This window comes from Mustela erminea, chromosome 4, assembly GCF_009829155.1.
Source record: "Mustela erminea isolate mMusErm1 chromosome 4, mMusErm1.Pri, whole genome shotgun sequence".
NCBI classification, from domain to species: domain Eukaryota; kingdom Metazoa; phylum Chordata; class Mammalia; order Carnivora; family Mustelidae; genus Mustela; species Mustela erminea.
The window spans coordinates 146,497,399-146,508,362 of NC_045617.1; positions in this window are offsets into that span (position 1 = coordinate 146,497,399).

A 10,964-nucleotide genomic window follows, 5' to 3' on the forward strand; every position below is an offset into this window, starting at 1 on the left:
CTTTCTCAAGTGGGTGCACAGCGAGGAGTACCCAAAGGGGTCAGAATAGTCGAAGGGTCAAATCCTGCAACACCAACAACATAAAACCACCCTTCGTTTTCTGAATGGTATTTTCTGTGCAATCTGTCTGTCTCTCTCTCATTCCACCATGGACACACATACACACACACACATGCACACTCAAATGCAACATTTTTTCACCAACATCCAAAATTAATTTGGTCATTATTTTGGCAATTTTTCCCCATAATATTTAGAATTCCATAAAAATCCATTTGGAATATTGTTTTTACCATTTATTTATGAGAAGTTTGGGAAGGTAAAATCTGGAAAGAAATCTGGAAGGTAAAAACATAAGCCCTCTATACTTTTTGTGTCCTAGATTCCCCTCACCCCCTAAATCAATTTGGGTTAGTCAAGAATGGAAGTGGTAATTTGGACTTACTATCTTAATATCTTACCATAAAGTAGTAAACAACCCAGTGAATTTTTACTGAACATCAGCAGGCTATATCGTACTTCCCAACCATGGCAACTGGTCCTCTCCACAATTCACTCCCATGTGTTCTGACGTTCATGTCACAGCTCCAAATTCTATCAGCTATGGGTAAAACCCCTTCACCACAGAAACTACTCTGGAAGGTCTCAGACACACACAGTTAACCAAACTTCCATACAGCCCAACACTGGAAAATCAAGTATCTTCCTACTTTGGAGACTGAACTTTGCCTTTTCAGAAATAGGCTTCCCTACATATTCTAATAAAATATTTCTAAAATTTTTCTAATAATTCTAGTAGAATTTAGATAAAAGATATTTATATGGACTAAATGTGGGGGAAAAAAATCTCAAACACAGAGTTAACTATTTCCTTCTTCTTGGTAGAGTCTGATTTGTTCTGTTTCAAATATAAACCCCAAGTTTTATGGTTATAGGTACCCAGTAAGCATTAAAAAAGTATTCTCTACTCTCTTTGAATAAGATTATCATTAATCATAACTCTGGGTATCCTGAAAAAACTAACAAACTTTCATTTATTTATAACTTTCTTCCTGAGTATTCCCTGGAAAGAACTGAGTATGTGTTTTCCATCTTTTTTGTTTGTTTTTCAGATTATTTCAGAGACTGAACAATGGGGCATTCTTTTAACTATGCCCAGAAAGAACCAACGTTAAGGAAAACAGGAGATGTCTGTCCTTGGTTCCTCGTGGCATCCTTCATCAGTGCCTTTACGGAATCAAATGCCCCATCTTGAGGTAAGGAACGGGACTAAAGGTAGCCTTTGGTACCTACCCCATTCCCTATTTTGTGATTATCTGTTACCTCTAAATTACATTGGTTGATGAGGTGTATCAGCTCTCTGGAATGATTATATCTTAGTTGGAGTTGGAAGAATGCTGCCTCACCCAAATATAGACCACTTCACATATGTCCCAAAGTAGAAACCCTAAAAAAGCTCTTAAGCAAAATCTCCATGTAGAGCTGTGAGTCCAATGTTTCACCCAGTCTACCAAGAGTAGTTCTTTCTTCTTCCTTTCTCTCTGCTTCTCTCTCTCTCTCTTTCTTTTTCAGTGCACACTTATTACTTTTTCAGCATCGACACCATGCTGGGCATTGAGGATACAAACTTGAAGATGTCAATACCAAGACTTGCAGAACCATCCACCAGATGATTTTTGCTTATGTGAGAAAGCTCCTCTACTCAAACTTCTGGTCACTCTGATATCCTTTAAGAATAAACCATTAAACATTATCAACCAGCTATTGCAAATGATGAACTGATATCCACTTGTTAGGAAAAAATGTTTACTTAGTTCTGAAAATAAACTTACTTGATACTTTTTTGGTTTTCCCCTGAAAAGCAGTTTGTGTTACAGGTGACAAATCTATGATCCTCACAATTTATCAACCCTACCAGCAGGCATTTTATTTTCTTCATCTTTCTTACCCTAAAAAGCCAAGCCCGGGTCGGAGCATTCTTGGGGAGTGAGTGACATGGCAAACACGGCCTTTCAAATTTGATACCCGCCACTTTCCAGCCTTGCGTCTCATCCCGTCTTCCCCCAGGCCTCCCACACCTCGCCACCTCATTTTAAACCATGTGTGTTAAAGTCACCTAAGAGCACCTGTGCAAACAGCTCCAGCATTTAATATCCTTGTGATTTGGAGCAAGTAAAATTTCTGCTTGCTGTCCCTTCCCTGTTTACTTTGAAAAAAGACAGCTTACCCTTTAAGTTTGAAGTCAAATGCCGACCTTGTCTATGTCATCTTCTCGGACACCCTCCCACACCCTAACAGAGTCTATCTCACAGGCAGAAAGCATCAGCGGACACTACCTCAAATGGCCATACAAAGGTATCTGGGCTTTTCTGAACTGGTGGGTGAGATTTGCCCACGGATTTTTAAGCCAGTGGAGTTCTTTAATTGTTGTTGTCTGCTTGGCTGTGTTTTGCTTTATATTTTGGTGCAATGTTTTGTCGGAAGCTTATAAAGGGAGCAAGTCTGCACATATCCCTGAAAGCAAATACAACTTAGCATCTGTTTTATCAACAGAGTCCAAGAAAATGATATCAGAGCCTTCAAGAGAGAAACTGCGGGTAACATCTAAGGCAACAATATTGAAGGACATAGGGGTTCAGAGTGCTCATTCTAGAAGCCAACGTAATCGCAGTGAACTAAATACGAATCTTACTATGTGTACCCCCCAAAACCAGATAGATGGACAAACACAAATCCATACACGGATCGTAGCTTCAACATATATCGATATAAAAATCACTACAATTCCAAGTTTTCTGGATTTAGAAAAATAAATACCAATTTGCAGCCAAGATTTCTCTAAAACTCCCATCATGGATAGTCCAAAACTGGGGGGGATGAGGAGGGGCAGGTGTGGAGAGAAGAGTGGAAGGGGAGAAGAAGTAGTAGCCAACAAAAGGTATGCAGAGGATGGGGGAGTTTATTAAGCTAAAATCACACTAAGTGATGAAATACCAATAAAGAGTATGGGGAGAGACGGAAGGGACTGAAAATTGGACGCACTGCTGAGGGAGACAGACTTGAAAAGAAACATTCTGGAAGAAGACAGGATAAAAGGGAAGGAAGGAGGTTCCCACTGGAGAGTGGTGAAAGGAAAACATGAAGTCACTTTAGGATCCATCCAGATGATATTTTGAAGGGGAAAAGAATGACAGACACCCTGCTCTCTTTGGCTGCTTCTTGCCGTGCCCCTAAATCACCTACCAGAGAAACTGCAATCCTGTACTCTAACAGAAGGTGGCAGACTTGGACAAGAAATCTGGGAAACCACCGCACTCATGCAAACCAAACCAACCTCCTACACAAAGCTACTGTTAAAAAAAGAGAGAGAGAGGGAAGAGGAAAAAAGAAAGGAAGGAAGGAAGAAAGCAAAATTAACATTAAAACTCTGAGCTGATAAAATTCTCCCAAATAAATACTTACGAATTTATAAAAAACTAACACAAAGAAAACGGAATCATTTAACCTCAAATGTGCTATGGTAGATACAAAAAGATGTAAAATTTGAAATTCTAAATCTAAGAGTGAAAATGGAGAATGAAATGAAGAAATGAAATAAAAGTTGGTTGGTTTCAGGAAAAAAAGAGAAGAAGGTAAAATCAAAGCATAAAGCTCAGTTATATGATGCCTCTGTAACTTTTACAATGGAGCTGAATGAAGGTTTAATGAGGAGCATTGAAGAAAAGCAGGAACACAACAGAGAATAAATGTTTGGGTTTGCGGGGGGAGTTAAGGAATAAAAGAAATCAGAGAGAAATTGGTTGAAATGGAAATTGGACAATGAAAAGTCAACATAGGTATAAGTGGAGACTCCAAAGAAGAAGAAGGAGTAAAACAGAATTACTATTTTGAGCTCTACTTCAAGAACACTTCCCAAAATTAAAAGAAGACCTGAATCAACCTATTATAAGAGCTGATGAAGTACTTAGAAAATTGATCTAGAAAGGTCAATTCTAAAACTTGTCTTAGTAGAATCATTCCAATTTAGAAATTTAAAAAAAAAAAATCCTCAGGGCTTCCAGAAAAAAATAATTTATGGGGGCAAGAGAATTTGGCATCATATGGCTCAAAATCGACATGTAAAGCAAGGCAGGTATGAAGTAGACTTTGTAAGAAGATCAAGAGGTAAACCAGTCATTTTATATTCAACTTGTAAATATCAAGATTACAGAATTAGAGCTTCAACTTGGAAGAACTCAGTGAATGCTAGATCCCTGAGCCCTTCCAAAAAATGAGTGAGTGGCATCCAACCAAGAAATGACTGAAGAAACTTCACCCAAAGGTTCATATTTCTAAAGAGTAAGAGTAAGGAATACAGTACATATCATACTCCAATTACACTTGAAGCAATGATCAGATGGAAGTCCATAGCCTAAAATACCTCTACAAATAAAACAGTAGATATAAATTAATTACATTGGTAAAAGGACCATATATATTTAATTGTAGAGCTAATAATAAAGTAAAGATAGGAACAAAGGTGGGAGAGTAATATAAAGTACAATTTAGCAATTATCATTATTACAAAGTAAAACTAGAAGGAAATAGAGAAAAGTAGAAATAGGTCATTGTTCCCATCAGTAAGTGGGAGTCACTGGGTACTATTAAAAACGGGCAAGCTACATATCAAAGGTTAATCATAGAGAACAAAACAGAATATACATGCTAAATTATATGACATAGTCAATATAATCGAATGGGCTGAACTCATCTATTCAAAGAAAAAGTATTTTCCACTTGGCTTCCAAAGAAAACCCCAAATCTACCCTGATTACAAAAGACACACCCAAAGCAAATTCAATAAAGCTAAATGTACAGGGATGGACAAAGGTACACCAGGCAAATGGAAACAGTCAAAAAGCAAGGACTGTAATGTCAGATAAAGTAGAATTTCATCAAGAAACACTAACATGGGATGCCTGTGTGGCTCAGTTGGTTGGACGACTGCCTTCGGCTCAGGTCATGATCCCAGAGTCCCGAGATCGAGTCCCGCATCGGGCTCCCAGCTCCACGGGGAGTCTGCTTCTCTCTCTGCCCTTCTCCTCACTCATGCTCTCTCTCCCTGTCTCTCTCTCAAGTAAATAAATAAAATCTTTAAAAAAAAAAAAAAAAAAAACCACTAACATGCTCAATCACACTACTGGGTATTTACCCAAAGACTACAAAGACACTAATTCAAAAGGATACATGCACCTGTATGTTTATTGTAACATTATCTACAATAGCCAAATACTAGAAGCAATCCAAGTGTCTATCAACTAACCAATGGGTAGAGACGATGTGGTGTGTATGAGTATGTGTGTGTGTCTACATGCATATATGAATATTACTCAGACGTCGAAAAGGATGAAATCTTGTCATTGGCAATGACCTCAATGGAGCTAGAGAGTATTATGCTAAGTGAAATAAGTCAGAGAAAGACAAATACCTAATGATTTTACTCATATGTGGAATTTAAGAAGCAAAACAAACAAGCAGAGGGGGAAAAAAGAGTGAGAGAGGAACAAGCCAAGAAAAAACTCTTAACTCTAGAGAACAAACTGATGGTTACCGGGCGGAGGTCGGTGGGGGGATGGGTGAAACACATGAAGGGGATTAAGAACACACTTTACATAACGATCACTGAGTAATGTATAGAATTGTTTATGTCTGAAACCAATATAACACTGTAAGTTAACTACACAAGAATCCAAATTAAAAACTTAATAAAATTAAAAGAAAGAAAAAAGCACTAACATGACCAAGAAGGCCACTTTTTAATATTAAAAGACACAATTCATCTTGAAGAAGGACTATTCACAGATATACACCAATGACCTTGGTAAAACAGAAGCTACCAGAGATGGTCATTAGACATGTGAAGAAATCTATGAAAAATATAAGAATTTATTACATTATTCTCAGATGAATAAAGACAAAAATAAGTACAGATATAGAAAATCTGAACAAGACAACCAATAACATAGATCTTGTGGAACTGTATTGAATGTTATGCTCTGACAAAAGAAATTACAACTTTATCTCAAGAGCACCTAGAACATTAATAAAAATTGCCATATATTTCATTCAAAAAAAATCACCAGTAAATTCATAAAGTGTAAGTTATAAAAAGGCTGCAAACTACAATGGCATTAATAACAAAAAAATTTTTAAAGATCTACTGCCTAGATTTTTTTCTATTAAATTACTCTTGGCTAAAAGAGGAACAAAAACTAAAATGACAGAATATCTAAGGAATACTTTTATAACGAGCAAGTAAAAACCAATGAATTAAATGCCCAACTCAAAAAACTAAAAACTAATGAAAACAAGACCTCACTAATTGATCATTTTCTCTGTTTCTACTCTCCAAATCAGAATGGTTTCTACTAAATTCCAATTCAGGGAGCAGAAGCAGAGAAAATCATCAAGGAAATCTATCCCACAACACAGCATCATACAGAGTGCTCCTTAGGGAACTCCATCAAATTTTCTAAGACTCAATTTTACATATATATATATATATATACATATAAATATATATATATTTTATATAAATATAAATATATAGTCACTGGGTACTATTATATTATTATATAAAATATAAATATATATATATATATTTTAAGGAATACAGCTGTAAAGAAGCTTCTAAACTCAACTTGTGAAACAATTACAATATTGATATCTAAACCTCATAAAGATGGACCAAAAGAGAAATTACAAGTATCATTTATGAATATTGGTGAAACACAAAATAAAATATTAGCAAACAGATGTCTGTCCCACCTTCCCCCCAGGTTCACTGAGCTGTAGCTGACTTACAATATTATGTAAGTGTAAGATGTACATGTGTTGATTTCATATATTATGAAATGATCACCACCAGGCCATTGGCAATATCTGCATCATGTCACCTAGTTACCATTTCTCTCGCCTGTTGAAAACATTTACGACTTTTCCTCCCAGCAACTTTCAAGTGCTTTTTACAATATTACTAATCACTAATCACTAATAATCACTATGTTGTACTTTGATCCCCAGAACTTACTCATCTCGTAAGTAGAAGTTCACACTCTCTGACAAACGTCTCTTCCTTTCCTCTGTGCCGCAGCCCCTGGTAACCTCCACGTGAGTCACTTTCTATGAATTTGGCTTTTTCAAGATTCCACATATTAGTGATATAATAGAGCAATTATCTTTCTCTGACAGACTTATTTCACTTCGTGTAATGTTCTCAAGTTCCACCCATGCTGCAAAGAACAAGATGAACCTCTTACGACTGGAAAATATTACTCTGTGAGTGTGTAAGTGTGTGTTACAATTTCTCTAACCATTCATCCACTGATGCACACGGAGCTGTCCCAACATGTTGGCTACTGTGAATGATGCCGCAGCAATCGTGGGAGTGCAGGTATCTCTTCAAGATCCTGTCTTCATGGCCTTTTTGGATATATATCCAGAAGTGGGATCGCTGCATCATAGAGCAGTTCTCTTTTTAGTTTTTTGTTTGTTTGTTTGTTTTTTGTTGTTGTTGTTTTGTTTTTTTAGGAACCTCCACTCTCTTTCCCACAATGGCTGCATCAATTTACATTCCTACCAGCAGGTCACAAGGATTCCCTTTTCTCCGCAGCCTTGCCAACACTTGTTATTTCATTTTTTTTCTTTTTTTAAGATTTTGTTTATGTATTTGAGAAGGACAGAGAACGAGCAGGAGGAGGATCAAAGGGACAGAGAGGCAGACTCCCCACGGAGTGAGGAGCCGGACATGGGCTCAATCCCAGGACGCTAAGATCATGACCTGAGCTGAAGGCAGATGCTCAAGTGACTGAGCCCCCCAGAGGTCCCGGGGATTTCATCTTTTTGAAAGTAACCGTTCTAGCAGGTGTGAGCTCCGATCACACTGTGGTTTTCATCTGCATTTCCCTGAAGATTAGTGATGTTAAGCACCTTTTCATGTACCTGTTGGCCATCTGTCTGTCTTCTTTGGAAAAATATCTAGACAGTTCTTCTGCCCATTTTTTAATTGGATTGTTTTTTACAATTTTAGCTGTGTAAGTTCCTTGTAAATTTTGGATGTTAACCATTTACCAGATTTGCAAATATTTTCTTCCATTCCACAGTTATGTTTTTTTTTTTTCATTTTGTTGGTTTCCTTTGCTGTGCAGCTGGTTTCATCTGATGCACTCCACTTGCTAATTTTTGCTTATCTTGCCTTTGCTTTTGTTGTCGAATCCAAAATCTCATTGCCAAGACCCACGTCAAGGAGCTTAGCCCCTATGTTTTCTTCTAGGACTTACATGGTTGCCGGTCTTATAGTCAAGCTTTTAATCCATTTTGAGCTGATTTTTATGTATGATGGAAAATAGAATCCAGTGTCATTCGTTTGCATGTGGCTGTCCAGTTTTCTCAACACCATTTACAGAAGAGACTGTCCTTCCTTTTTGTATATTCTTGGCTCCAGTATCATAAATGAATTGACCACATATGCATAGGGTTATTCTGGGCTCCTGTTCTAGTCTATGAAACTGTATATCTGTTTTTATGCCAATGTCACATTGTTTTGATTTCTCCTTCTGCTAATTTATTATTAATATACAGAGATGTTCCTGAATTTGTATGTAGATTTTGTAGCCTGTAACTTCTTTCCATTTGTTTACCACTTCTAACATTTCTGGTGGCGCCTTTAAGGTTCCCACATATAATATCATGTCATTGGCAAATAGATTTTTACTTTCTGATTTGGATGCCTTTTACTGCTTCTATTTGTCTTGTTGTCCTGGCTAGGAATTCAAGTACTACTACTTTGAATAAAAGTGGCAAGAGTGGGCTTCCTCGTCTTGTTCCTGGTACTAGGAAAGAGACCTTTCAGCATTTCACCACTGAATATGATGTGAGCTCCGGGCTTCTCTTATATGCCCTTTATTGCTTTGAGGTATATCCCCTCTCTTCTCGCGTCAAGGATTTTAATCATAAATGGATGCTGAATTTTTTCAAATGTTTTCTCTGCATCTGTTGAGATAATCATATGAATCTGTATCTCATTTCATTAATGTGGTGTCTCACATGTATTGATTTGCACATGTTGAAACCACCCTTACATCCTGGAAATACTCCCACTTCTTTATGGTGTTTGATCATTTTAATGTATTGTTGAATTAAGTTTGCTAATATTTTGTTGAGCATTTTGCATTTCTGTTCGTCAGAGATACTGGCCTCCTATTTTTTGTTCCTGTAGTGTCTTTGCCTGATTTGGGTATCAGGTTAATGCTGGCCTCGTTTAATGTATTTTGAAGTATTCCCTCCTCTTCTATTTTTTGAAAGAGTTTGAAAAGAATTGGTTTTAATTTTTTTAAGTAACTGGCAGAATTCTCCAGTGAATGCATCTGGTTCTTCTATTGGTGGGAGGTTTTTGATTACTGAATGTCCTTGCAGATTTTCTCCTTTGTAATTCAGGCTTGGTATATTATATGTTTCTAGGAATTTATCTATTTCTTCTAGGTTATTCAATTTGTTGGTGTCTTGTTGCTCATAGTGGTCACTAAAATTTTTTTTTTTAACTTCTACGATATCAGTTGCAGTATCTCTTCTTTCATTTATAACTTTACTTGTTGGTCTCCTGTTTCTTTCTTATTTAGTCTAGCTAAGCCTTGTCTATTTTTTATATTTTCAAAAAATATTTTTAATTATTTGTTGTCTTTTTAGTCTCTATTTTACTCATTTCCAGTCTAATCTTCATAATTTTTTCCTTCAGTGAGCTTGGGCTTAGTTTGTTCTTCTTTTCCTAGTTCCTTTAGGTATAAATTTAGCTTGTTTATTTGGGAGCTGGACTTTTTATTAATGTAGGTGTTTACTGCTATAAAATTTCCTCTTACAACTGCTTTTGCTACATCTCATAAGTTCTGGTATGTCACGTTTCTACGTTCATTTGTCTCAAGATATTTATTTCTTCTTTGACACACTGATTGTTCAGAAGCATATTGTCTAAACCCACATATTTAAGAATTTTCCAGTTTCCTTCTCACAATTGATTTCCAGTTTCCTACCACTATAGTCAGAAATTATGCTTGATATGATTTCAATCTTCTGAAATTTACTAAGACTTGCTTTGTGGCCTAACATGTGATCTATCCCAGATTATGTTCCATGTGCTCTTGAAAAGAATGTGTTTTTCTAATGTTGGCTGGAACATTGTGTGAATGTCTGTTAAGAGGATTTGTGTAGGGGCACCTGGATGGCTCAGTCAGTTAAGCGTCTGCCTTTGGTTCAGGTCATGATCTGTGGGTCCTGGGATCAAGTCCCACATCGAGCAGCCTGCTCAGTGGGGAGTCTGCTTCCTTCTCTCTTTCTCTCTCTTTCTCTCTGCCCCTTCCCCTTGTGCTCACTCTGTCTCTCTGTAATAAATAAATCTTTAAAAATCTTAAAAAGAAAAAATAACATTTGGATAATATATAGTTTGAGCCCAGTGTCTCTGTATTAATTTTCTATCTGGATAATCTATCTATTGTTTACAGTGGGGTTTTGAAACCTTCTATTATTATTGTGTTGCTAATTTTCCCTTTAGGTCTATTACTATTTGTTTTATACATTTGTGTGCTTTTATATTGGGTACATAAATATTTACAAACGTTATCTTCTCGATAAATTGATCCCTTTGTCATTATATAAGGTGCTCCTTTAGTCTTTTACAGTCTGTGATTAAAGTCTATTTTGTCTGACAGAAGTACAGGTATGATTGCTTCCTTTTACCTTCCATTTGTACAACCTATCTTTCTCTGTGCCATCATTGTCAGTCAGTTTCTTTAAAGCTGAAGTAAGTCTCTTGTATGCTACACGCAGTTGGGTCTTACTTTTTTCATCCTTTCAACCAATCTCTATCTTTTGATTAGAAAATTTAATACATCTACTTTATAGTAATTATCAATTTGTATGGACTTACTATTGCC